General features: G+C 36.3%; 1 long non-coding RNA gene and 1 pseudogene across 1 annotated transcript in view; one reads left to right on the top strand and one right to left on the bottom strand.

Annotated features, from left to right (window-relative positions):
- The window catches only part of LOC135224108 (uncharacterized), a 357,000-nt gene that overhangs the window by 269,867 nt on the left and 59,633 nt on the right, over positions 1-27,500 (top strand). The window lies entirely within an intron of this gene.
- The window catches only part of LOC135224241 (uncharacterized), a 58,921-nt pseudogene continuing 57,004 nt past the window's right edge, over positions 25,584-27,500 (bottom strand).

The raw sequence follows: 27,500 nt of genomic DNA, 5'->3' as shown, positions 1-27,500 counted from the left end.
ATTTGACATGCGGTCAAATTAGTTTTCAAGCAGAAAAATACATCTGCTAAATAAATAATACACACCGAAGCCCTTGCTTTGAGTACCTTTTTACCTTTTGTTTTGAAAAGTCTCAAATATTTTTTTCAGAACTGTGTAGCAAAACCAAAATGAAACAGAATGACAAAAGCTGAATTAAGCAACACGATTCAGGGCTGAGAAAAAAAGAAAAAATAGAGGGTGTTCTGATTTCCTTTGCAAATGTCTATCAATGAAAACTGTTTGGATTATACCTTTCGACTAGTTAACACTGCCGTCACACATAATGCAGTTGAAATTATGTGAAACATTAATGCGTACGTTGGGGTGGAGAGGCTTAAGTGTAATTGAAAATATATTAACTATTAACAAGATGACAAGGATATAGATATATTACGAAAGAACCATTTTTTTTATATCATCATTAGGTTCACATGAGATAAAACAAAAGCTTATTGTTACAAAACTCTCTCTCTCTCTCTCTCTCTCTCTCTCTCTCTCTCTCTCTCTCTCTCTCTCTCTCTCTCTCTCTCTCTCTCTCTCTCTCTCTCTCTCTCTCCCCTTACCTGCGTAGTATGTTTTCGTGATCAGATTTTCGTCTGCAACTTTGATCCTTTACAAAAAGGATCAAAGAGGCGCCTGAGATTGAGGCTTCGTAAGGTATTTCCACTTTTTAAGGCGAGTCTTGACCTTCAAACTTTTCAGCGGAGTTCCTGTTTAGACCCACCCCCTAGGGTGGAGTCTCTCGAGGCTTTTCATGTTATTTTCTTTTTGACAACTCTGAGCGAAGTCTTTTCAGTGTTTATTTGCGAACCTCTTGAAAATGTGAGTAGTGAAGAGAGAGAGAGAGAGAGAGAGAGAGAGAGAGAGAGAGAGAGAAGCTTCAAACAACAAGAACAGGTTTCGAAAATATGATTATTTGTTTAGAACTTTTGTATGCCAAGACTTACTTCGGTGTAATAACAGTAATGCTGTTATACCCACACATTTGTTGGGATTCTGTGGCAATAACCTTAACTATATCATGGTTGAAGAAACAGCCATATTATTTTAGGGAAACTTTCTAGATTAATTGGATAAACATAGGCTCTGCCTGTGAACTGTTTATGATTTTTTGTCTTTCGGAGCTCATGAAGGTTTCTATGATTTGTAACGATAAATAATTAAGTGGTATGCATCTTCATACAGAGATTTTTTGTGAGTATTGATATTTTAGTTCATAATTTGTTTTGTTTACATGGTTAATGCTTTTTCATATCCAGGTTAGATCAGTTTTAAAAGATTGCAAGTTGATTCTTCAAGAAGTTTGTCTTGTTGGGATATTGACATTTGAGATTTTCACTTCGTTTCAACTACTTTTTTCGTTGGTTTGCGTATTGTTATACTTAATGTTTAAATTATTTGTTTTACCTAGATTTTCCTCAGATATGTTTATTTATTTATTTTTTTTTTCACTACCTGCGAATGTTAATTTTAGTAATGTTTACAGATATCAATAATCGAAAAAGTCATAAATCTGTCGTTGTTTGAGATTAAGGTGGCCTCATACCAGCACGGGCTCTTGCTCGTCGAGCAGCCCGTAGAAAATCAGTTGCATCATTTATTATAGTTTATTATTATAAGTGGAGTTACTGCTTCCTTTTTATCAAATGGCCAAAGAATAGATGAAAGTATCGTGATTAGATATTTTTGGAGTCTGTTTGTCGAATCAGCTGATACATATATCATAATAATAAATGGAAAAATAAAGTTACATATTTGCTTGTCGATGCGACCGAACACAAAGCAGTTCCTCTGTACTTGCTCTCTTCCCCTCTTTAACTTTTATTTTGTATGCATGGTAAGAAACATTTAGAAATGCAGCCAAGAAATAAAACGAAGCAATTTCATATCTTGAACTTATTCAGAACACACCCCGAAAAATTACTTTTAAAGGATACCGGGAAATGTCAGTATTCAACAGGAAAAGTAAGAGCGTAACCAAGTAATTTTTGGTATAGAAAATATTCGAAAGAAACGCTAAAGGAACATTGCAGTTACTGCATTTGCTTCACTCTCAGGGAAATGGCGAAAAAGAGGGATTCACTTAGTCCCCTGCCTCTAGTGAGTCTTTGCTATTCATCTTATCTAGGATGTGTTGAGGGAAGCCTTTGAAATGCCTTGTTTGTTGCTCATTATCGTCTGCCTCTGCAAACAACACTTACATGATGTGACAAGGGGACGTTTTGCCTTTCTTTGCATAGATTAGCCGGCGAATAGAAGGTGAAGATGGAATTTCACAGCCTTATAGAGAAGGGGCCGCTTACTTTATTCTAACAGTAACCGTGATTTTTTTCATGCAGAGGCTGATGAGATTGCTATCTTATTACCTTTTCATTCATAGGATCAAAGACATAGGAGATATTGGTAATAATAATAAAGAAAAAATGAGGTTATCGAAAAATTGTCACAACATAAATCCAAAGACCTCATGCCGCATATGCTAATAATTTTGAGACGCTAGAATAGTAAAAGTCTATGTTATATTGCTTTCATGTGCTGGTCCATTATTATGCATTTAAATCTGTACGATAGATGTTAAGAGGCGAAGTTAAATTCCTCATATATTGATATTCTAGCTACCGTGCCCTTTTGATGTGAGTAACAACGCATGAATTATATTTTTCATAATAGCTAATTTTCTAAAATACAACTGAAAATATTATCAGTACTGTCACCCAAAAGCCGTTCGTCTGATAAACGGCCATAAAAGTATACAAAGACTTAAAAAAAAAACTGTAAAAAAAGGCTGTAAGAAATTACAAAAGGGTATTAAATGTATTCTTTTATCGGCGTATCGCCCCCCACCCCCCTGGGGCCAGAAGCTGAACAATAAAGTTCCGTTTTTAACTGCTAATGAGTTTCGTTGCAGTTGCAGAGTTTTCAAACGAAGGGGAATTTGCATAAGACCCCACTAATGGCTTCTTTGTTTTGGAGTGCCTCATTCCTCCAGAAGGATCCCTGGTTTAGAAAATGAATGATATGTTCCTTTAATAGAGCGATAACTTTTTATTTTTCCCCTTTGCGAAGAAATAAACCTGTCAGGTAATTATCTGGTAGGGTCAGAGCTGAATTCTGTTGTCTCTACTCGAATTAGTAGCTTGTTCCTCTCTGCTTTCTGACTTTAAGAGTATGCTGAAGTCTATGTCTTTTTTTAATCGTAAAAATAAATTGATTATGTTCCTTGAATTTGGTCTTATTTTGAATCATTCATAAAACACAAAAGTCCTTGTGAAATTCTCTCTCTCTCTCTCTCTCTCTCTCTCTCTCTCTCTCTCTCTCTCTCTCTCTCTCTCTCTCTCTCTCTCTCTCTCTCTCTCTCGTCAGTTTTATACTCACTTTTTATGTAGCTTCACTCCCTCCTTCAGTCCTCTTTTTAACGCCTTTCTTCCCTTTCTTTTCTTCATGCATTTCTGAGATTTTCTCACATTCGGTGCCCTCAGCTTCTCCGTGTTAGAAAACAACGCGTAAGTAACCCTTGGTTATGTATTGTATAATATATACTTACAAATATGTATGTTTATATATGTCTGTATCTAATATATGAGTACTGTATGTATTTATGTATATATTACATATATATGTGTGTGTATGGATGTATGCATGTATATATACACGTACACTTACACACATATATGTATATATTAGATTGGTAGATAGACAGTTACGCAAGGATATGATGGGCACTTTGCCATTCAATATACAGGAGTCTCTCAGAACATTCAGTGCTGTTGTAATATCACGTGCGCTCAGCCAATAACCTCCTTGTTTTCCGTAAAAACAGTGTGAATATACGTGCCATGAGGTGCGATGGATCAGATTTTAAAGGAGAGAGAGAGAGAGAGAGAGAGAGAGAGAGAGAGAGAGAGAGAGAGGTGGGGGGGAGGAAGGCTGGGTAGTAATAGAGTAAAACGCTCACGATAATACAAGAGTTTACAGCCATAAATCCAGGTTTTATTGTTTTTAGCTGGGAGAGAATTCTGTGTATTGTCAGACAAAAACTTGTGAAGTGCACGTTTGGTTACCAATAGGTAAAATAGTATGTCGGTAGCGAAATGAAACATATTTATTTACTGTAAGGTACGTTCTTTTCTTACTGGAGTAGAGTTTTCTATCTGTGCATTTTTCTTTTACGTAAAATGAATGGAACATTTACAATTTGCTTACAAAACCAGGATATCACGGATATTATTATTATTATTATTATTATTATTATTTATTTATTTTATTTTTTTTGCTCTATCACAGTCCTCCAATTCGACTGGGTGGTATTTATAGTGTGGGGTTCCGGGTTGCATCCTGCCTCCTTGGGAGTCCATCCCTTTTCTTACTATGTGTGCCGTTTCTAGGATCACTCTTTTGCATGAGTCCTGGAGCTACTTCAGCGTCTAGTTTTACTAGATTCCTTTTCAGGGATCTTGGGATCGTGCCTAGTGCTCCTATGATTATGGGTACGATGTCCACTGGCATATCCCATATCCTTCTTATTTCTATTTTCAGATCTTGATATTTATCCATTTTTTCCCTCTCTTTCTCTTCAACTCTGGTGTCCCATGGTATTGCGACATCAATGAGTGATACTTTCTTCTTGAATTTGTCAACTAACGTCACGTCTGGTCTGTCTGCACGTATCACCCTATCCGTTCTGATACCACAGTCCCAGAGGATCTTTGCGTGATCGTTTTCTATCACTCCCTCAGGTTGGTGCGTGTACCACTTATTACTGCAAGGTAGCTGATGTTTCTTGCACAGGCTCCATTGGAGGGCTTTTGCCACTGAATCATGCCTCTTTTTGTACTGGTTCTGTGCAAGTGCTGGGCATTCGCTTGCTATGTGGTTTATGGTCTCATTTTTCGTATTGCACTTCCTACAGATGGGAGAGATGTTATTTTCGTCTATTGTTCTTTGAACATATCTGGTTCTTAGGGCCTGATCTTGTGCCGCTGTTATCATTCCTTCAGTTTCCTTCTTTAGCTCTCCCCTCTGTAGCCATTGCCATGTGTCATCGCTGGCTACTTCTTTAGTCTGTCTCATGTATTGTCTGTGCATTGGTTTGTTGTGCCAGTCCTCTGTTCTGTCTGTCATTCTCCTGTCTCTGTATATTTCTGGGTCTTCATCTACTTTTATTAGTCCTTCTTCCCATGCACTCTTTAGCCACTTGTCTTCACTGGTTTTCAGATATTGCCCCAGTCCTCTATACTTAGTAGTCCTCTCCCTCCTTTCTTTCGTGTTATGTATAGTCTGTCCGTATTTGCTCTTGGGTGTAGTGCTTTGTGTATTGTCATATGTTTCCTGGTTTTCTGATCTCTGCTGCGGAGTTCTGCTTTCGTCCATTCCACTATTCCTGCGCTGTATCTGATTACTGGCACTGCCCATGTGTTTATGGCTTTTATCACATTTCCGGTGTTGAGTTTTGACTTGAGTATCGCCTTGAGTCTCTGCATATATTCTTTCCTGATCGTGTCCTTCATCTCTTGGTGTTTTATATCCCCTCCTTCCATTATTCCCAGGTATTTGTATCCTGTCTCATCTGTGTTTGATGTTGCTCCCATCTGGTAGCTTTATCCCTTCAGTTCTCGTTACTTTGCCTTTTTGTATGTTGACTAAGGCGCATTTTTCTATTCCAAACTCCATCCTGATGTCCCCAGATACAATCCTTACAGTCTGGATTAGGGTATCTATTTCCTTGATGCTCTTACCATACAGCTTGATGTCGTCCATGAACATCAGATGGTTGATTTTGTTGCCTCTTTTCTTGAGTTGGTACCCAGCATCCATCTTCTGTAGTACTTTTGTCATGGGAATCATGGCTACTACGAAGAGTAGTGGGGACAGTGAGTCTCCCTGGAAGATCCCTCTCCTGATATTAACCTCTGCTAGTCTTATTCCAGAGCTTGTAACTATTGTATTCCAGTTGCGCATTGTCTTTTTGAGGAAGCTGATGGTGTTTTCCTCTGCCCCATATATTTTCAGGCTATTCTATTAGCCATGTGTGTGGTATCATGTCGAAGGCTTTCTTATAGTCTATCCATGCCATGCTTAGGTTGGTTTTCCTTCTCCTACTGTTCTTCATTACCATTTTGTCTATCAGGAGCTGGTCTTTTGTGCCCCTACACTTCCTTCTGCAGCCTTTCTGTTGGTGGGGGATGGTGTTTGTCTCCTCTAGGTAGTTGTATAGCCTTTCACTGATGATACCTGTTAGTAACTTCCACATTATTGGTAGGCAGGTGATAGGCCTGTAGTTACTGGCTATATTTCCCTTACTCTTGTCTTTTTGTACTAAGGATGTTCTTCCTGTGGTCATCCATTTGGGTGCTTGGTGATTTGAGATACAATGCTGGAGTTGTTCTGCTATTCGTGGGTGTAGGGCCTTGAAGTTTTTGAGCCAATATCCATGGACTTCATTGGGACCTGGGGCTTTCCAATTTGGCATTTTCTTTAGTTGGTGTCTGACTGTGTCTGTCGTGATGTCTGTGAATCTTTGTTTTATTCTCCCTGTTTCTTCTTCCTTGACTTCCTGGAGCCATGTTGCATGTTTGTTGTGTGATACCGGATTGCTCCATATGTTTTCCCAGAGTCTCTTACTTGGTTCGGCTTCAGGAATTTCTGGGTGGTTGTCTTCCCCTTTTAGTTGGCTGTATAGTCTTTTTTGGTTGGTTTCGAATAGTTTGTTCTGTTGGTATCCCTTATTCCTGTTCATGTACCGTTGGATCTTATGTGCTTTTACATCTTCTATTGTGTTGTTTACTCCCCTCTCTTGTACTTTGTATTTCTCTGTTTTCTTGCTTCTTAGCCTTTTTTCTGTCATCTCTTTCAGTTTACTCAAGTCAGATCTCATTACCATGATTTGCTTTTCTAGGCGCCTTTTCCAAGGAGGTTGCTGTTTTGGTTTCTGTTGGGTTGGTTGTGCTGGTGGTGTTGGTGTTCGAATCCCCATCAGTTCTGCTACTAATCTTGCTCCTGCATGTGCCAAGTTATTTGTGTCTGTGATACTGGTGGTGTGTATTATGCCCATTATTTCATTGAGCTCACTTGTTTTCTCCTTTAATTTCTTGGTGTTGTAGGCTTTCATGGAGGGGATCTTTGTTCTCTCTGTATCTGGCTCCATCCATTGTCTAATCTTTTCTACCCATTCCGTCCTCTGTTACTTCGTCGGTGTTTCTTCGTGTGTCGTTGTTTGATACCTCATCCTCCCTGTCGTCTTCTGTGGCATCGTCTCTCAGTTCGTCTAATTCGTTGTCGTGTGACATTTCCCTTTCCAGTTCTTCTCTTTCTGTTGGGGAGAGCCAGTTCTTTTTCTTTATGTTCCTTACTTGGTCTGCCAGCCTCTGCTCTGTTTGGGGGGGTGTTATTCCTCTCATTCCAGATGTTGACCAATCTTCTTCTATATCCTCTCTCCGTTGGGTTGCTTCTGATGTAGCATCTCCATATTTCCTTATTTTCTTCTCTTGTCTATTTCTTCCTTTTTGCTTCTGTAGCTCCAATCTGAGGCTGCTGATTACTGTCGTTGTGGTGGTCAGTTGCTGGATGACGACCTCCAAGTACCTGACAGTCTTCCCCTTCAATTGGGTTGAATACCTGGTTGCCGGATGAAGCTCCTCTGTTGCCAGAGGTTCCATTTCTTTCCATCATTGCTGAGTTTTGCTATTTAACCCATAGCTGGACTCTACCCCATCAGGGATAGGTACTCATTTACAGCTGAGTAGACGGAGGAAATTATGGTAAAGATTATTTCCCAAGGAATCAACGCCGAGGAGAGCGGTCACCCATCCAACGACTGACCAGCCCCAATGTTGCTTAACTTGACTTAAGTCCATTGACGACCTAACCCACTCCTCCATGGCGCCACATTATTATTATTATTATTTTTATTATTATTATTATTATTATTATTATTATTATTATTATTATTATTATTATTATTATTATTATTATTGTTATTGTTATTATTATTATTATTATTATTATAAATGTATAAAGGTTAAATTTATTACCTGGTGTATTTTTGGGTCACTTGTAGATCAGACATCACATTAATTTTGTGGTCTAGCCCACCCTCAGAAACTTCATTTGGAACTTAATACGTTTTCAAAGTCGGGACGCCGTACTTCGGTGGATTGAAAGTTTATTAAGCGAGTTGACAGAAAGGAGTGTTTGATGGCAACAGGTATTCTCCCAATTAAACACCTGTACGGGAAAAATGATAAGTTTATTTGTTTTTATTTGCTAAAGTTTTCTTTTAAAGGAGTTTGTGCTAACAGGATTCTTGGTGAAGCCCATCTTCTGAGTAGTTTGAGAAGATGACTCAGTTTCTGTATCTTTTCATCTATCTATATATATATATAATATATATACTATATATATATATATATATATACATATATATATATATATATATATATATATATATATATATATATATATATATATATATATATATATTTAGAGATTTGAGAGAGAGAGAGAGAGAGATGAGAGAGAGAGAGAGAGAGAGAGAGAGAGAGAGAGAGAGAAATCAGTTACCATGTAATTTACAGGTTTTGGTGGGAAGATTGTATTGTTGAGAGCTCTGTCAATAGCGTAAATATTTGTTGTGGATTTTTGTCTTTGTAAGATAAGTTGGGATTCTATAACTTTTATTGTTAGTTATTATCTTCAGTGATTTTGCTTTCTCTATTTTACAATATTAACACATCAGTGAGTGTGAGAAAAATCTATTTCTAATAAAGACGTCATATTTGCACGTATCTAAAAAAAAAAGTAACAAAAACATTATAACAGGAGTTAAAGAATTAAAAATATATACCATGTTCCATGTCTAACGCCCCCTGTATACAATTATCTCTCAAAAAATTCTGTTTAGTTTTCCTCCTCCCTTGTCACCTCTTTTATCACATTCCTTCAGCGAGCGTAATTGCCGTTAGACCCTCTTTCCCCTTCCTCTCACTGCTCGCGTTGCAATAGGGACTTTTAATTACTTCTCTGTAAATTGTATATTGACCAGAGGTGGACAGGAACACAATCTGTATGTGTATATTTACAGTAGATTGTACCAGCTCACAAACTCATATGCACACACATACACTATATATATATATATATATATATATATATATATATATATATATATATATATATATATATATATATATATATATATATATATATATATATATATATGTATATATATACATATATTCGTAGTTTTGTGTATATGCAAAGAACAGGAATTTAGTGACATAACAGCTTTGACATTATCTCCAAGACTAACCACGTTCCATCAAGAATACTCGGTAACCTCAGAGGACTGATAAAGTTAGAATCAAAGATGATAGCAGACAGAACCTACGTTGAATTCGGTATTGTAGCGTCCTACCAGCATAGATTGCGTAGACTCATTCTGGGGCGTTTTTATTTCTTGATAGTTTGTGCAAGGTAAAGTACATCGTTCGTGAACGGGGCTTTTAACAACGTTATTACCCTCATTAGATAGTATACTTCATGGCGAAGTCAGATGTTTTTAGTTTCGAATATGAAAATATTTTTAGAACACCAAGTAAAAGAAAAGATGTCACCTTGAAAGAGCTATTAGCTTTCGAAGGAAGTGAATCAATACGTATAAAGGTCAAACAATTAAAGAATCCTCCTCAGCACAGTTTAACGTTATATTTTTTTGCTTTCGAAAGCAAATTGTTACAAATTCTATGACTTACAAGCAAAATAAATAAATGAAAAGATGAATAAATGAGAAGTACCATGCCTTACAAGCAAAATAAATAAATGAATAGATGAATAAATGAAAAATACCATGCCTTACAAGCAAAATACATAAATGAGTAGATGAATAAATGAGAAATACTATGCCTTACCAGCGAAATAAATGAATGAATCAATGAATAAATGAGAAGTAGCATGCCTTACAAGCAAAATAAATGAATGAATAAATGAGATATACCATGTCTTACAAGCAAAATGAATAAATTAATAGATGAATAAATGAGAAATATTATGCCTTACAAGCAAAATAAATAAATAGATAAATGAATAAATGAATAGACAAGAAATACCATGCCTCACAAGCAAAATAAATTAATAAATGAGTAGATGAATAAACGAACAAATCCCAAGCTATAAAGTCGGCCGAACCCAACAAATGTCATACTCCAAGGAGGTTCAGTGACGGAATTTCCTCGGAGATAATCAGCTTAATTTCCAGCAGCGTCGAGGACGTTACCTTACGTTAATTAATTCTGCGCCTTCCTCCTCCTCTTGCACAAGATGGCTCCGCTTTTCTTGTCCTCTCGCGTTTTTCATCTTTCTCCGGAGCTGATTAATTTGCCGGTGGCGACAAGCGACGCGAAGCGAAGAGGGACTGGAGAAGGGACGCTCTTGGAGTCAGAGGGAATGGAGGCGATACAATAGAGTGGAATGGAATATTATAGAGGTTAGGCCAGAGGGCAAGCAATGGGACCTACGAGGTCATTCAGCGCTGAAAGGGAAATTGAGAGTAGGTAGGTTTGAAAGGTGTAACAGGATGAAAACCTCAAAGCAGTTTCGTTTTGAAATAATTGTTGAGAGAGGGTGGAAAGCAAGGTGGAAGAGAGATGATATGAATGGAGGTACAGTAAAAGGAGTGAAACGTGTTACAGCTAGGGGCTGAAGGGACGCTGCAGAGAACCTTTAAGTAATGCCTACAGTGCGCCCCGTGAGGTGCACTGACGCCGCTATCCACATACGGGGGAGATATAACAGAAGGCATTGTTTAATAGCAATATTTGAAAATCATTAGATTTAAAGAAATTATAAAAAAAAAAGAAAAAAAAGAGGGTGCTTGAGATAGCATGTTAAAATAGAGGCCTTGTCATTTTTGTCTGTATCTTCCTCTTCGCTTGTTTGTTTGGTTGATGAAACTCCAATAAAAAAAAAAAATAGGAAACTCTGGAGTCAGGAAAAAACAAATAAGTGTAAAACAGGCAACAATCTAATGTCTTTCCTTTAGGGCTCCCGCGGCGTGCGTGTTTAATTGGAAATGGATAAAGCGCCTGAGTATAACTTGCGGTCGGGATTTGAGATTTTAATTTCATTCGAAGCCATGCGATGCTCACAAAGATTGTCCGGAAAATTGCTTGCTTGCACGTGTTAGGTAATTGTCAAAACCTATATATGTTCCCAAGAACTGAATCTAAATGTGACTTAAGTATTTCGCAGTTGTCTTTACGTAATAAGGATGTAATCGAAGTAGCAATTGTTATTTTGATTACTGTCTTTATTGTAGAATGGTTGGAATACGTCTTCATTGTTCAATGTGTGGTTCTCTTTTGATCTGTTCAAATGGAATGTAACTAATTCTAAAATTATGTGAATTGTAGACGTCTATAACAAACACACACACACAGACACACACGCACACACACACACAAAACGGACGTTATGTTAATTTGTTAAGTATTGAGTCAAGATGAATTACACAATAGCCCTCTAATAGGAATCGAAGCGTCATTTAATCATTTTACCTTTTTGCAAAATATGAATTGGGAACAATAGTATACTTTGGTTGGCTGTCATGTCAATCGAAAGCATTGGTCATGTTCAACATTTACAGCGACTACACACACACACACACACACACACACACACACACACATATATATATATATATATATATATATATATATATATATATATATATATATATGAGGTAGAATACGCAATGACATACAGAATTTTCTTTTTATTAACCTCTTGGTTTTTAAAATAAGATTCACGTTTCCCACATCTGCGGTGCGCGTTTATTTTTCACTACGTCCATAATTTTTTTTTTTACCGCGTTAGTGAAATAGCCTGTTCAAAAAAATAAAAAAGTAAATGAAAACCTAAATCTAATTACTGGCTCGTCGAAACGGGTCAGGAACTTACCCTGCGTTTGAATGTGATTCCATGGAGCTTAATTTCTACTACTCTAGTCTAGTGTCAAAGGTTTGATTTTTTTCATGCTGAAATGTGCTTCGGGGTATTTGTCATTTTTAGATGTATTTATCAATGATTCGGGCAAAAATTTGGTCACCACCCTTCGCTTTGCTCTTTAATCGTAAAGACAGGCTGATTGGACAAATATGACGGGCTACAGGCACTTACCGTAATTTATATCGGCAAAGAAATTGGTAGAGTCATGATTGATACCTTCTGTATTCCCTTAAGATGTCAAACATGTAGTAGTCTCCCATTATAACCAGTAAAATGAAAGCGAATCATTTCGCGTTATCGAGCGGGAATTGGCGTAGATACTTGGTAAGAAAACAAGAATAGTTTACAGAAAGTTGGTGAATACCCATGGCGTGTTGAAAAAATAAGCACGAAAAGGCGGCAGAGAGAAACTTTCGCGTATCATTTCGAAAAGTATGAAAATGTGAGCTAACTGGTGATGGATGATTGAAGGAGGAAAATTTATATTATGGTGTATTCATCTGCAGAAGGTTAGATTTTGATTGTCAAGTCTTCCTACGTCTTTGAAGGGTCGATGACCCATTAAGCCATACCCATTCGCCCAGACAAAGCCGGAAGCGACTTCGAGTTCCCCTTTCACACCACTGGCTCTGCCAACCGCCATCCTTCCTCCCCCTCCCTCCCTCCTTCCCTCCCTCCAGCAGTCTGATATTGCGTCGTGGATATGTTTCCAGATTTCAGGTAGAGAGAGAGAGAGAGATAGAGAGTGAGAGAGAATCAATGGACAGGGTGAATAGATAAATAAATAAAATGTAAAGCAGGCTAAATTGTGTTGTAAGTGTGACGACGCTAAGCGAGGACTGGAGTATGAAAATGGAATGTGAGAATATATAAGTAAAAGGGAAAAGTAATAGTAGTATGAAAAGTTAACGCGGTCTTTCTTACACTAGAGAATATAAGTAAAAGGGAAAAGTAATAGTAGTATGAAAAGTAAAAGGCGTGTCTTTCTTACACTAAGAAGAATATTTATTCCCTGTTTTTAATTAAGTAGTAAATACACCCACGTTACTACCTTTCTAATGCGAACTAAGTTAACCAGTGGTTCAAATACTTCTGACTAAAAGCTGAACCAAAGGCGGGAAATACAACGATGAAGTAAAGGTAAGCTGGACAGTCGCGTTCTTTTTCCTAAATAAAATGGATAAAATTAATGCAACAAGCAAGGAAGCTTACCTTGTGTTTTCTTAAGAGCCAGCGGACAGACAGACAATGGAGAATTTTCCAACATCGTAACGAAAGAAACGAGATGATAGTAAAATAAATAAATTGAAAAACATAAAATAAATAAATAAAATAAAGACTGAAAATTCCGTCGACTCTTGCGTCTCTCAGTGCATTTTTATGGAAAAGGTTCCCTCAGTTTACTTGGATTTCGTGGAGGTAATGGCAGAAATAGTCTCTCTCTCTCTCTCTCTCTCTCTCTCTCTCTCTCTCTCTCATCGTCTAAACATAGTACAACTCCCAAATAAAGCAAAGGCAAACACAAAGTAAGGCTCATTTAGCATAAGTTCCGAATCAATTCGTCTTTCTTACGGAAAACGGCCACCGTTAAGGCTCAAACACGGGCAATGATTGCAAAACTGATAAAAGCCTCCAGTCATGATCTCCTGCAGCGCTGTTTTGCAAATTACCTCTCCTAAATAGCCGGCCTGATCTTCGGGTTTCTAAAAATAATCGTCCAAATCCCTTGAGCAAGTGAAACGAGGAGGAACGTCGGGGAAGGAAAATAATGAATCAGGTTCAGTGAAGAGGTAGACCATTTTTTCCACTGTCATTAACATCAATGAATTCAGTCTGGAGCTAGAAATGATAATAAAGAATTGAATATGTATAACTTTGGTTAAGGTTTCTACCTGTCACATACGAACAGCAGTGACAAAGAAATCGATCGGGTTTATTTATTTTGGCGAAATATACATCACACGATAGAAAGTAAAAGTGGCCTGTTGCGTTTCATCAAGCGTAAGATGAAGTACAAAATACAGTAGAGAAACTTCACAGTATGGCTGGATGGCTGTTGATACGAGACACATAGCCCCAGCCTTGTTTCGCTTTCTTGTGACAGTTGTCAAATTAATTTTGTCTTGTGACAGTTGTCAGTTCAATTTTGCCATTTGACAATTGCCAGACTAGTTTTGTCTTGTAACAGTTGTCAGTTCAATTTTGTCTTTTTTATTGTCAGATTAATTTTGTCTCGTGACAGTTGACAGATTAATTTTGGAAAATGACCCGGATAACATCTACATGTTAGAGAACCGCTCGAATGGGATTTTAGTCTTGATTCATGTAAGTAATGCTGATAATGATTATAATGAAACTGTTCAACAGAGTTAAGCTTGAGGAAGCATTTCTGTTAAGAGTAATTATTGTGCAGTAGTTTTAGAATTTAACGGGAAGACTTGTAGTTGTGGTCGCCAGACCTTATCCAAATTCTGGAAACTAATCCAAGACCTCTGATTACGATTATGCTGATTAGGTGGGTTCAGGTTCCAGATTCTCATCTAACAGGAAAAAAGTCATGTTTCCCTAATTGTGAAAAATAATTAACCAAAAACCATTATTATCATCTGGTTGTATATTAATATAGTTGTGGCATAAACCCTCCATTGACACCTACTTTTCAGTTGCAGAAAAGATTAATAAATTTTTCATAAACAAGTTTAATATTTCACTTTATGCAGCCGAGCATTTCCAGGGCAAGAAAATGGGAACACCATAGCACTCGTTTTGGTATCGCTTATTCGGGATGTCCATAAAGGTCCAAATTCCATTACCGTTTGGGCAGATGTCCTTTTCCATTTGGGCCGGACATAATGCATTGCGCTGTCCTTCCATTACAACTCCATTTGCAACTTCATCGGTGTATCGTTCTTCATTTTTAAGATAAAAGCAAATGGATTGAACGGTCGAATCTCGCAGAAATGGCACGAACACATTCTCTTGATCCGGTTGGATTCAAACTCCATTCACTGTAGACGTAAAAGGGACAATTTTATGTTTGGCATGAAAAAATAGCCGTTTCAAAGGCACTGTTTCCTTCCAAAAATAAATAGCCAGCATCTCTCTTGTAGTCATAATATAATAAGTTATTACATTGAATAACTTCTTGACGTTTCAGTGATTTCTTCTGTGCAACATAAGTGTTTCGCCTCTCCCGCCCCGCCCCCTTTTATTTTGTTTAATGGTGTGTGAAGTCGACGAAATGTCTCCCTTGGTATCTGTTTTAAAGGAATACGAAAATGTGACGGCGTTGATGCGAGTGTAAGAAGTGATACAGGAATTGCGGAATCTGGGTTTGTCAGTGAAATTGTCCATTCCCTTTTCGTCAAAGGGTTATCATTCTCAAATTTTCTCTGAATCTCCGCATCCTCGCTGAAGACTTTAAAAGACGCTCAGCTTTCACCGTGTTTTGTATGATTTAAGCTGTCTTAAGTTATTTATGTTATATTGAAAGGTAATATATAATTTCTAACATCTACTTTCACTCGATCATACTTCCTGTTTTTTTTTTTTTTTTTTTTTTTTAATACTTTCATACATCCTCCGATAATCAAATTATCGAAAATTTTGCTGAAACGAAGTACATCCTTATGCAACCTTTTTAGCACCTTTTCCTATAAAGCAATCTACAATAATATGGTTTTTTTATGGTTGTTTTCCTTTTCCTTTTACATTATTATATATATATATATATATTATATATCTTAATATATATTATCTAGTATATATCTATATATAGTATAATAATATAAATAGATAGATATAGGGCATTAGATGTTTTATACCATTTTGCTGAACCGTAGGTAACAATATGAAAAACTCCCCAATACAGACATTTAAATAAAAAAGACTAAATAATATCGTCCTGTGTCCCTCCATCTTGAAGGATGGAGTCCAACCCCAACTCTCCTATTGTTAGGTTAGGTAATAAAAGCAATATATTCTGAGCTATCCAGGAAATCTATGCTATATGTGGCAGAAAGGACGAAAACCCAGGAAAAGAAATAGATTTGCCATCAGCGAATGGAACTCCGTGGCTTAATAAATTTCGGGAAAGAGAAAAATAATTGGTATTTCGCGTTTCATAAATTATAGGACGAGACGCGTAACAGAGGGATATATATTGCAATGAATTTCTAGGATTCACAATGGCCTCGGAACGTTTTAGGTAAAAGTGATGTTATCAATAATTCATGGGAGACGCAAGAAAGGAGAAATTGAAGAGGTGTTTGGAATCTCCTTTAACTTTTTTTTTTATCTAACTGTTGGGAATTTAACTTTCTCTTTATTCTTGCACATTTAAAATTAATATAAATGTAGGGCCTTCCTAGAATGCAGAATGCAAAATAATTTTAGTTGTATATTAAAAAAGTTTATTATCTTGCATATGACTTCTAAGACCAAGTACATTGTTTAATATTATCTTCCATGTGACTTCTAAGACCAAGTACATTTATATATATATATATATATATATATATATATATATATATATATATATATATATATATATATATATATAATATATATATATATATATAAGATATGTGTGTGTATTAACTATGATTATTATTCGTAGTAGTAGTCTCAGTCGTAAGAGTAACGAACGGTATTACCTTTAGCTGTCATCTTGCACAAGTTAATTCCCATGAAGTAACTATAATTCAGTCACGATTGAGGTGGTATGGACATGCCTTAAGGATGGATGACGAGGAGGGAATGAAGAGGACTTGGGAGGAACCTGCTAGAGGAAGAAGATCGAGAGGGAGACAGAGAATTAGATGGCGAGATGAGGTGAAGGAAGATATAGAGAGAAGAGGTCTGGTGGAGGACGATGCCTTTGATAGGAGACAGTAGAGGAGAAAGGAAATCAGACATCCGACCCCTTCATGTGGGGATAGCGGTGGGAAAGAAGAGGAACTAACTATAAATAGAAAAAACTTCAGATTTTTTTTTTACATAACATCATTATGAGTTCTTAGGATTAATATTTAAGGACCCCCGCAATTCTAAGGATAAGAATGCTTGTAAATCGATTAAAAAGACTTTTGACAAATAAAAGTCGAAAGATTGACAGTCTTAAGGAAATTGCTTCACTTTTGTAACCGAACATACTATGTCAAAGAAAAATGGTAATTGCATCTCCTATACTTCGTTCATGAAGACTTTGAACCTCTCTCTCTCTCTCTCTCTCTCTCTCTGACGTTGTGATACCAAACAAACACCGACTACTCTATGCATTTTTGTTTTGCGCAATACAATACAAATTTGGAACCTCGAGAATATGAGCTTTATTATTAATCGCTAATAAGTCTTGCTTGAATATACGTTTGTGGATGATGAAAAAGGCAAAACAAGTATCCAGTGGACAGGTTATATATCTTATCTCCTCCACATTGACAGGCAGAATTGTCCATTTCTGTTACCAGCAACAGGTTACTGAGAAATCGAGAATATTAAGTAATTTCATCAAATAAATGGGGAAATTCGGGTCATTTTGCTACTACAGAATGAAGATGGGGGATCATCCTTAAAACAGAGAAGAGAGAGAGAGAGAGAGAGAGAGAGAGAGAGAGAGAGAGAGAGAAGAGACGTATGTCATAAAAGCAGAGAGGAAAGGCCGAAAACTGTTCCAGTATTTGTTCAGTGAGAGAGTTTAATGCGCAAAAAAAAAAAAAAAAAAAAGTGACACCGACGAAAGAGCAACATGGCTTGAGGGGGATGGGGGTGCTGGAGGGAGGGGGACAAGGTTAAAGAGGTGGATTTTTTTCTTGGCTCTGTAAAAATAAGAAGGATGGCATAAAGGCATTTAAAAGGCCAAATGCGGATTTTCATAATACTGAAATTGTAAAATATTGTATATTTTCTCTAATAAAGGATAAAAAAACAGCGGTTTAGCATTAACTGATACTTTCTTCAATCGGCATTTGTGTTACATTGTAAAAAAGATGACTTTAAAATATGGGTGATTGTAAAAGTTGAACTTTGACAAATTCATTGATGAGAATCGTAACAATTTTCAACAATAGGGATGAGATATGTATTCTCGCACGTCTTTCGTGTTTTACGAGTAGCACGATCTCGTCGTTTGAAATGCCGTTTCGTGTAGCAAATTCCTTTAAGTGATTAATGGTAATGATTTACGTCAACATGATTTTTGCACCTCATGCGGGCCACTAGCTGCAACCCCCTTTCATTCCTTGTTTTACCGTGCCTCTGTTCATATTCTCGTTCTACCATCTAACTTTCCACCCTCTCCTAACAATTATTTCATGGTGCGACAGCGAGGTTTTCATCCTGTTACACCTTTTAAATCTTTCTACTATCAGTTTCTTTTTCAGTGCTTAATGAACCTCATAGGTCCCAGCGCTTGGCCTTGGGCCAGAATTCTATTTTCCTTTTCATTCGATTTCGTGTAACATTCTTTTTAGTGGTTGATGATTTATGTCAATATGATCCACATGACCGGAGGCATAGTTGTGTATTTGGGAACTGTTTTGGTAACAATCAATTAAGATAAGTGTATTTTGTTCAAAACAGGATTAGTGTCTTTTCATTTGGCCGCTTAAGTTTTGGCACTGAAATAAATATTTACTGGAAGTGCTGCAACTAAGTTGATAGATAAAGTAACATTATTAGTAGATACATAAAACAAAGAGAAATGAGTATTCTTGGTACATAAAAAAGAAATGGGCGTTCTTGATACATAAAACGAAAAGAATTGAGCATTCTTGATACATAAGGAGAAATGAGTATTCTTGATACATAAAACAAAGAGAAATGTCCATTCTTGATAACAACAAATAAAAACATTGAAACATAACGCTATATTTCACATGTCATTCTTCAATAGAAAAACAAAAACAAAACACAAAAACGTTCATCTTGCATATTCTCACTTTTCTCTCCCTAGATTTGGCAATAAATTTCTTCAATCGAGTAGAGTCATTCAGAGAAAGCAAGCATATATAGGTGGTGATATTGATAATGAAGGACGCTCGCTAGTTATAACAGTGGGCGTCACTCGTAACTGTAATTCGCTGAATGCAACATTATTTAAAGCTGAGATTATTTCTCGACACATCAGACAAGTTCCCTGAACCACCCGGGTGAGAGTTGTTGTATTCGCCCAGTATCATATGACGTTTATCAGCTGCTTTCAATAAATGTATTGTTTCACGGAAATCGAGAGGTGGTGAATACCAGGACTTATCTATACTTTATTCATGAATTATTTTATGGAAATGTCGAGATTTAACATTTCAGTAACTCCCCTCAGAAAGTACGCACCCAGACAAACATTTGTTAGCGCCTTTCATTCCTTTTACTGTACCTCCATTCATATTCACTCTCTTCCATCTTACTGTCCATCCTCTCCCAATAATTATCTCATGATGCAGCTGCGAGGGTCCTCCTCCCCTCCCCCCGTTACACTTTTCACACCCACCTACTCTCAATTTCCTCTTCAGCGCTGAATGCCCTCATAGGTCTCAGTGCTTGGCCTTTGGACTAAATTATATACTCCACTCCGCTATGCCAAGAGAGTAAGAAAATGGTACACGTGTAATTATTTTCTATTTGAGAGAGGAGAGAGAGAGAGAGAGAGAGAGAGAGATTTATCATCCCATAACACGTTTTAGTTATATATATATATATATATATATATATATATATATATATATATATATATATATATATATACATATACACACACACATATATATATATATGCATACACATATACACACATTTATACTGATATATATATTATACATATTATATATTATATATATATATATATATAATATATTATTATATATTATAATAGATATGATATATACATATATATATATATATTATATATATATATATATATATATATATATATATATAAAGAACGTGCTTTTGTCATTTACAATCACGTTTTTTTTTTTTTTTTTTTTTTTTTCTTTAAACTCCACATCACTCTAACCCTTACAATGACGATTCGCTGTTAAATAACTAACCCTTACATGTCGTTTGTCCATAATGGTCTTCGTACATATTTTCAATATAAAATGTTAAACCAGCAGCAGCGTTTTCAATTATTTATGAGTAACATATTGCGAAGCGAATGTCCGTCAGCCCACTTTCATGGCTGTTTTTAATTACTTGTTGCCGAAAGGGTTCGAATATTAGTTATATGTTATGTTTATCCCGGTCTTGTCTCGTTTTCTGTGAATGGATGATGGTGCCCCGTTATATCTATAAGGTAATAAATGCTGGACACAGGGAAATAAATTCCATGTTTCGTATTTTAATGTAAGACCCCCCCTCCACCCATAATATGCTCTCTCTTATTACATAAGTTTCATCGCTGACTCTCCTTTTAAAAGTTTACATGCAGAAATGAGTGAGATTTCGTTCCTTTTACTGTACCGCCTTTCATGTTCTCTTTCTTCCATCTTGCTTTCAATCTTCTCCTAACAGTTGATTCATAGTGCAACTTCTAAAGGATATCCTCCTGTTACGCCTTTCAAACCTTTTTACCGTAAAGTTCCGTTTCAGCTCTGATTGACCTCGTAGGTCCCAGCGTTTGGCCTTTGGCCTAAGTTCTATATTCAGTTCAATTCATAAATGACCCAATCATTAAACGGCAAGTGTCTGCTAGCCTCCGAGATAACAACTGCTTTGATAATTTTTTCCCTTTGTTTTTATAGCTTTTGTCAAATTCCTATCGGTAAGAACTTGTCAAGTGAAGAATGATATATAACTTATAAATCTCAAGAGTTTTTGTTTTGGAAATGTAGATTAAAATAAACAAGAAATGCGTCGATGAACAACGTATAATGCTGTATAAAACCATACACTGTGACCGGCAGCTCTCCAGTTGCTCACCAGATGTGGTAGAGTGAGGTTGCGTCCCATGGCTCCGGATGGCGCTGCCAGATGCACGATCCATGGCTAAGTTTACCTTAAATTGAATGAAAACAACTGAGCCTAGAGGGCTGCAATTTGGTATGTTTGATGATTGGACGGTGGATGAGCAACGTACCAATTTGCTGCCCTCTAGCCTCAGGAGGTTGTTTAGATCTGAGGGTGGACCGACGGACAGGCCAAGCAAACAAACTAGTTTTCTTGTACAGAAAAATAGAAGGAGAATTTCAAAGATGCAAATTAGAACATGAAAACGCTCTGTATTATAGTTTAACCCCAAATGAGTACTTTATAGTTTCAATTCATTTATAATACAAGCTCGTAAGTGGAAGGGAACAAGATTTATTACGCAGCTTTCAACATTGCACGTTATCTCTCTCTCGCAATATCCTTGCAGATTATGTCTCTATGAAATAGTGGCATCGCTCGTGTGACCATAAAGGGACATAAACTGAAGATTCATGACCATTTGAATTATTATATTAATAAATATCAAGAGTGTACAAGTTTTGCAGTTTTTGCTTTACTGATGAAGATAATGGCATTATTTTAATAAGAATCAGTGACGTTTTTCACCTTTAATAGTGGTTTATCATAATTTTATTTTCATTATGGTTTAATTACTGTTTTTATCTATGAAGTCTTGTTTTCACTTCATCGAGTGGTCACGCTTAGATGTTTCATTTCCTACTTTGGAATTATTAATACCTTGTGTTCGTGTAGATTTTCTTGCTATTCATGTTTTGCAGTTAGCTATAAGTATTTTAGAGAGAGAGAGAGAGACTTATCATCCCATAACAGGTTTTAGTCTGCAGAGCTCCGTTTATCGCAGCATGTTAACGGTTCTATTGTGGTATGACTGACGTAAGGTTCTGAATAAGAACGCTGCCTTTGTTGATCCTGCTCGCATTGAAGGTAACATAACACGAAGCGACAGCGAAGGACGAATAGGGGATTCGAGGAAGATATGTCGCTTACGTAAAGAGAGAATGACGGGAGGTGTGTTGAAAGATCCGTGGAAAAGCAATTTGCGTAATTGTATCCTAAACTTCGTCTTCCAAGTAACTCATGAAGCTTAGGAGAAGGTATTATTAGCAGTAAATTGTGATTTGTATTCGTAGTAGACAAGTCACCCCCCCCCCGCTCCAACCCCCGCCCGAGCCTCCCAAATAAAACTTTCCCAAGTAGGCTGTCGAATTTTGATGTTCATACAAAATATAACGTTATCGTCACTTACTTAACGTCTATGGTTGATTTTCCTTTCATAATGCAAGTAATTAATTGTGTTTTCCCTAATTGTCTGTTGTTAATAACTTCACAGAATCCGTGTTCTTCGATAACACCAGTACTTACCTGTAAACAGGCACAAAGTCCATCGGTCACAGTTTTAACACTAGGATGGCCGAGGTGTCGTTTTCGACATCTTCAAATTTTTAACTAATTAGTATGGAATAACTGATTTTGGCTCAATGCTGAGTCTTATAGACAATTATTAAATTTTTAAAAGATGCTTAACAGACCTAATTTTTTAAAAATATTCAGTGGAATAGCTGATATTTGAGGTTTTACCTTAAATGGCCAAGGTGTCGTTTTTGACACCTAGGCTATTTATATGGTGAATTCATTTAAAAACTCCTCAAAAGCAATAATATTTGTGTTTGTGTCCCCTATCTATATATCTATCTATTTACACACACACACACACACACACACACACACACACACACACATATCTATATAATGACTTTCTTTCAGTATGAGGTATACTATATATTTGTGAATTTCTTTTCAGACTTGTTATTCCTGACTTGAATATCCTTGAGAATTCTGTGTTTCGTGATCCTTGGCAAAGGAAACAGTTACTAAGCACTCATCATTCATATTAGCTTAGTGGTAGTCATACTGAATATATTAGAGATGGCTGCTTCACGGTGTAAGGGATATAAAGATTTCTATACTGTAGAAGAAGCATTGAATATTATCTTCCAATCAGAAGATGAAGTTTCAAGTGATGGTAGTGATGGTAGTGAAAATGAGTTTTTACCACAAAAAGAAGTTTCTTCAAGCTCATCAGATTCTGATGACTATCAAGATAGTGAAGACGAATCCACTAGACAAGCAAGTACCTCATCAGATATACAAGCAAGCACTTCTACAGATAGAAATACCATCATTACACGGCATGGGATTGCCTGGGAACCTTTATCATCATCTCGGAAAGGAAGATATAGCTAAAGTCAGGTATTCAAAGCTACTTCTGGTATTTCAAAAACTGTGAAAAATGTAGCTGCAGAATCCCCATATTCTGCTTGGAGAATCTTCATTGACGAAACTATGCTACGGAAAATTCATAAATGGACAATCAGTGAAGGAAAAAATCACGATGAAAGCTGGGTGTTATCCTTAGAAAAGTTTGAGGCCTACATTGCTTTGACATATGCAAGGGGAGTGTACGGAAAAGCTCACAGTGCAGATTTTTTGTGGAATAAAACCTATGGACCAAAAATATTCGGAGAAACCATGTCTAGAAGTGATTACAAGAAAATACATAGATTCATTAGGTTTGACAACAGAAGCACAAGGTCAGAGAGGATCAAAAGTGACAAATTTACCCACATTAGAGACATTTTTGACCTATTTGTTGAAAATTGCAGAGGTGCCTATATACCAACATATAGTTTGACAATTGACGAACAGCTATTGCCCATGAAAAACAGGTGCCCATTCATTGTATTTATGCCAAATAAACCTGATAAGTTTGGAATGAAATTTTGGGTCCTTACAGAGGTAGAAAACAAATACATTGTAAATGTGATCCCCTACTTAGGAGCCATAGAAAAGGAATCAAGGTTAGGGGTTCCCTTGGCGGAACATGTTGTGCTCAGTCTTACTGAAGTTGTGAAGAACAAAGGCTATAATGTAACAACAGACAACTTTTTTACATCTCTTGAAGTTGCAAGGAAACCGCGAGATAGAGCTACTTCAATTGTCGGTACTGTGAGAGGAAACGTAGTCGACCAAATGCTCCGAAAGTATAGTACACGTTGTGCTACAAGACGTTGGCCCCTTGGAGTTTTTTGTAATATACTGGATATGGCAGTTATAAATGCATGGATTATATACAAACTAGCATCAGGGAGAACAATTAGTAGGAAGGAGTTCATTTTGGAGCTCATTGAAAGTCTTAGGCATGCTTATGTTCAGAAGAGAAGCTTACCGAATCTTGCAGATGTGCCCTCCACAAGCTCATCATTACCTAAGAAACGTCGCAAGTGTCATGGTAGAAAATGTTCAAATGCTACGATTACTGCTTGCCAAGTATGCAAAAAACCTACTTGTGGCAAATGTGCAAAGGATGAAACTAGGGTAGTGTTTGTAACATGTAATGATTGTGGAATCTAAGATATTGATAAATAATTGGCCTACAGGATTGTAAAAAGAATGTTATAGCCTACTTCAAAATGATGTCAAATGTTATGTTGTAATAATATTCTTTAATAAACTATGTATTACAAACATATGAGTTATTTCATTAACCATATATGATTATTTTTCATGCCAAATTTCAATAAAAATCATAAGGTGTCGAAAACGACACCTCGGCCATTTTATATATATCAAAGGAGCTGGCCATCCTAGTGTTAAGCTGGGAAAAAACTGTCACATAAATTTTTCGTGTCCGGTAATAAAGACACAGGGAAAAATTCACAATATTTCTTGGGGGTCTTTATTTTATCATATTGACAGTCTTTTGTTTATGTTTTTAACGGTCATCCCAACAGGGCTTGTACCAACCACGCCGCAAAGGTGGATACATGGGTAGCCTATATACCGGGATAAAACCCTTGGAGGTCACTATCGAGGAAAGATTAATGTGACTTTTTTTATTTTTATTTTTTTCCTGTGACTCCTAGGACGTGTGAGGCCCTCACAGATTTTGAGGAGAGATCACAAGAGATTTCCCTTTTTGTAAAGTTAATATCTCAGATATTCGCAAAACCCTTTTAAATGTGAACGCGTTTGCAGCTGTAACTTTGAGAAACTTGCCTAGAGAGAGAGAGAGAGAGAGAGAGAGAGAGAGAGAGAGAGAGAGAGAAAACAGTGATTTGTCCAAAGTTCAAACGAATAGGAGCAAAAAACAAGGTGCGATCGCAGAGGTATGAATCAGTCATAAATTTGCAGTATGAAAACTTGACATTTTGATAAGAATACATCGCTGATACATAAATCAAGACGTGATGGAAACAGAGGACTAAAAATTTAGTGTGTGTGTGAGTGTTTGTGTATGGGTATGTATGAGTGCATGTGTACGCGTTTGTATGTAAAATTTCGGTTTGTATCATCATACACCTATCCTCGAGGTACTATTTATTACAAGCAATGCTTAACGATTTAATTTTCATGTTACTTTATTCGTCTACTTGAAGAAATATAAAGAGCTGAGACATTCAATTTTGGCTCTTTTCTTGCAACGAAAACATTTCCTTTTCTTGATTCCATCTATCAGTTTCCCCTTCCTTTCCTCGCCTTCCTACCTACTCCTTTTTTCTGCTTCATCTCTCCTCCTCCCTACCATTCCCTGTCGTTTCCCTCCCGAATTCTCTCGGTTATGCCTCATCTCTTCTCATGGCATTGCATTTTTCTCGGATACCCCACCAGGGCGGCGATGCAATACCTGGACGAGAAAAAGAGAGCGAGAGAAAAGGCCTTTCTTTTGTTTTGTTTTGGGATTCTAGTTCGTTTGGTGTTTGGTGTTATCACTGCTTTTCATTCGCGCGTTTATTTGACGTTTCCTTTTGATAGTTGATATCAGTGATTTATTTGATATTTTTACTTATTTGATTTTTTTAAATTTGTTAGATCATTTTTCAATCCTTTTTTTCCTCAAAATGTATATTATGACAGAATTACTAATGATTTATCTTTTAGTTTTCCAGTTCAGGCCTAAATTACGTACTTGCAATTATTCTTTATATAAAAATAAATAGATGCAGCACAGTTATGCTCAAGTTTTTAGTAACCTCCAGCCCATATTTTTCAATTTTTTTGCTTTCAAATAAATTTTTTTTAAAGAAATCATGATTTTTTAAAATGAAAAAATCAATGATTTAATCACTTGCTTAAATCAGTTTGATTTAATCATTACCAACCCAGGCTCTACGGAATGGAATATCTCTGTAGTTAGAAAACCTGCCCTTTCTATGATTCATAGGCCATTAGTTGAATGCGAAAACTGAAGGTATTTACCAATGCGAATATGGTTCGTTGCTCTTCCTGATAATTTACCTTTGATTATTACTGTCAGACCATAATTAAATAATGATCCGTGCAGCGTTTCTTTGGATAGTCATACTTTCGCTTAGATTAGTTGCGTGATTTCTTATACTTTTTACTGATCTATTATTTTGTAACGTATATTGCATACATACATACATACATACATACATACATATATATATATTATATTTATATATATATTATATATATAAAGTATATATATATATATATATATCTATATTATATATATATATATATATATATATATATATATATATATGCGTACAAGTGTCTGTGTGTCACTGTGTAACCACGCACTGATATACGAATTTCCTGGGTTATTTTTTTCAGTTACATATAACTGAGCCTCTGCCTAGCTATTTTTAACTCTGTTTTTTCTCAACCAGTACTAACCTTTAAAAATGAATTCTCCCTCTTCCATTAAAAAAAAACGCACAGTCGGAAAGGGATAAATGTTTCTATTTTTAGGTTCAACATTCTCGACTATGTGGTAATGAATTATATTTCACATCAAACGTTCATTTCCTGTATCTCATCTTTTTCATTTTATTACATTTTTTAGGGAAATTTATACATATTTTTCCTATTACAAGAATTTGCTTTGATTCATAAATTCGTAGTGAATATGTGCAAAATACTGATTTTTACAAATTTCCTTTTGCTCAACAGTTAAAAAGAGGAGTTTGGGAGATTCCCAGTAAATGTTTGAGCATAGACACAGTGAATGAAGGAACATAAAAATAAAAAATCCTTTAACAAATACTTTCTCTCACCAGGGAGAAATTGTATAAATGTTGTGTGTGTACAGTGACAGTAAGAATGGAAAGGTATTGGAGAAATAAACAAAAAAACATCAATCCTGTGAAAACTTTAAAAAGACCTCTTAAATCTGGATGCTGGTGCCCTATGAGATAACAAAAACGAGTTGTTATAGGGGTTGGGTTATTGGATATGCGGTGTGGAATTGAACGGTTTGTTTCTTGTGAGGGGTTGGAATCATTCAAAACTTCACTACATATAGGCAAGGGTGATAACTACACTACAAATAGGCAAGGGTGATAACTTCACTACCAATAGGCAAGTGTGATAACTTCACTACCAATAGGCCAGGGTGATAACTTCACTACAAATAGGCAAGGGTGATAACTTCACTACAAATAGGCAAGGGTGATAACTTCACTACAAATAGGCAGGGGTGATAATTCCACAATAAATAGGCAAGGGTA

The sequence above is a fragment of the Macrobrachium nipponense genome, chromosome 10 (genome assembly GCF_015104395.2).
Source record: "Macrobrachium nipponense isolate FS-2020 chromosome 10, ASM1510439v2, whole genome shotgun sequence".
Taxonomy (NCBI): domain Eukaryota; kingdom Metazoa; phylum Arthropoda; class Malacostraca; order Decapoda; family Palaemonidae; genus Macrobrachium; species Macrobrachium nipponense.
The sequence above is the reverse complement of the archived record's forward strand: the minus strand, read 5'-3'. Positions and strand labels throughout refer to the sequence as shown.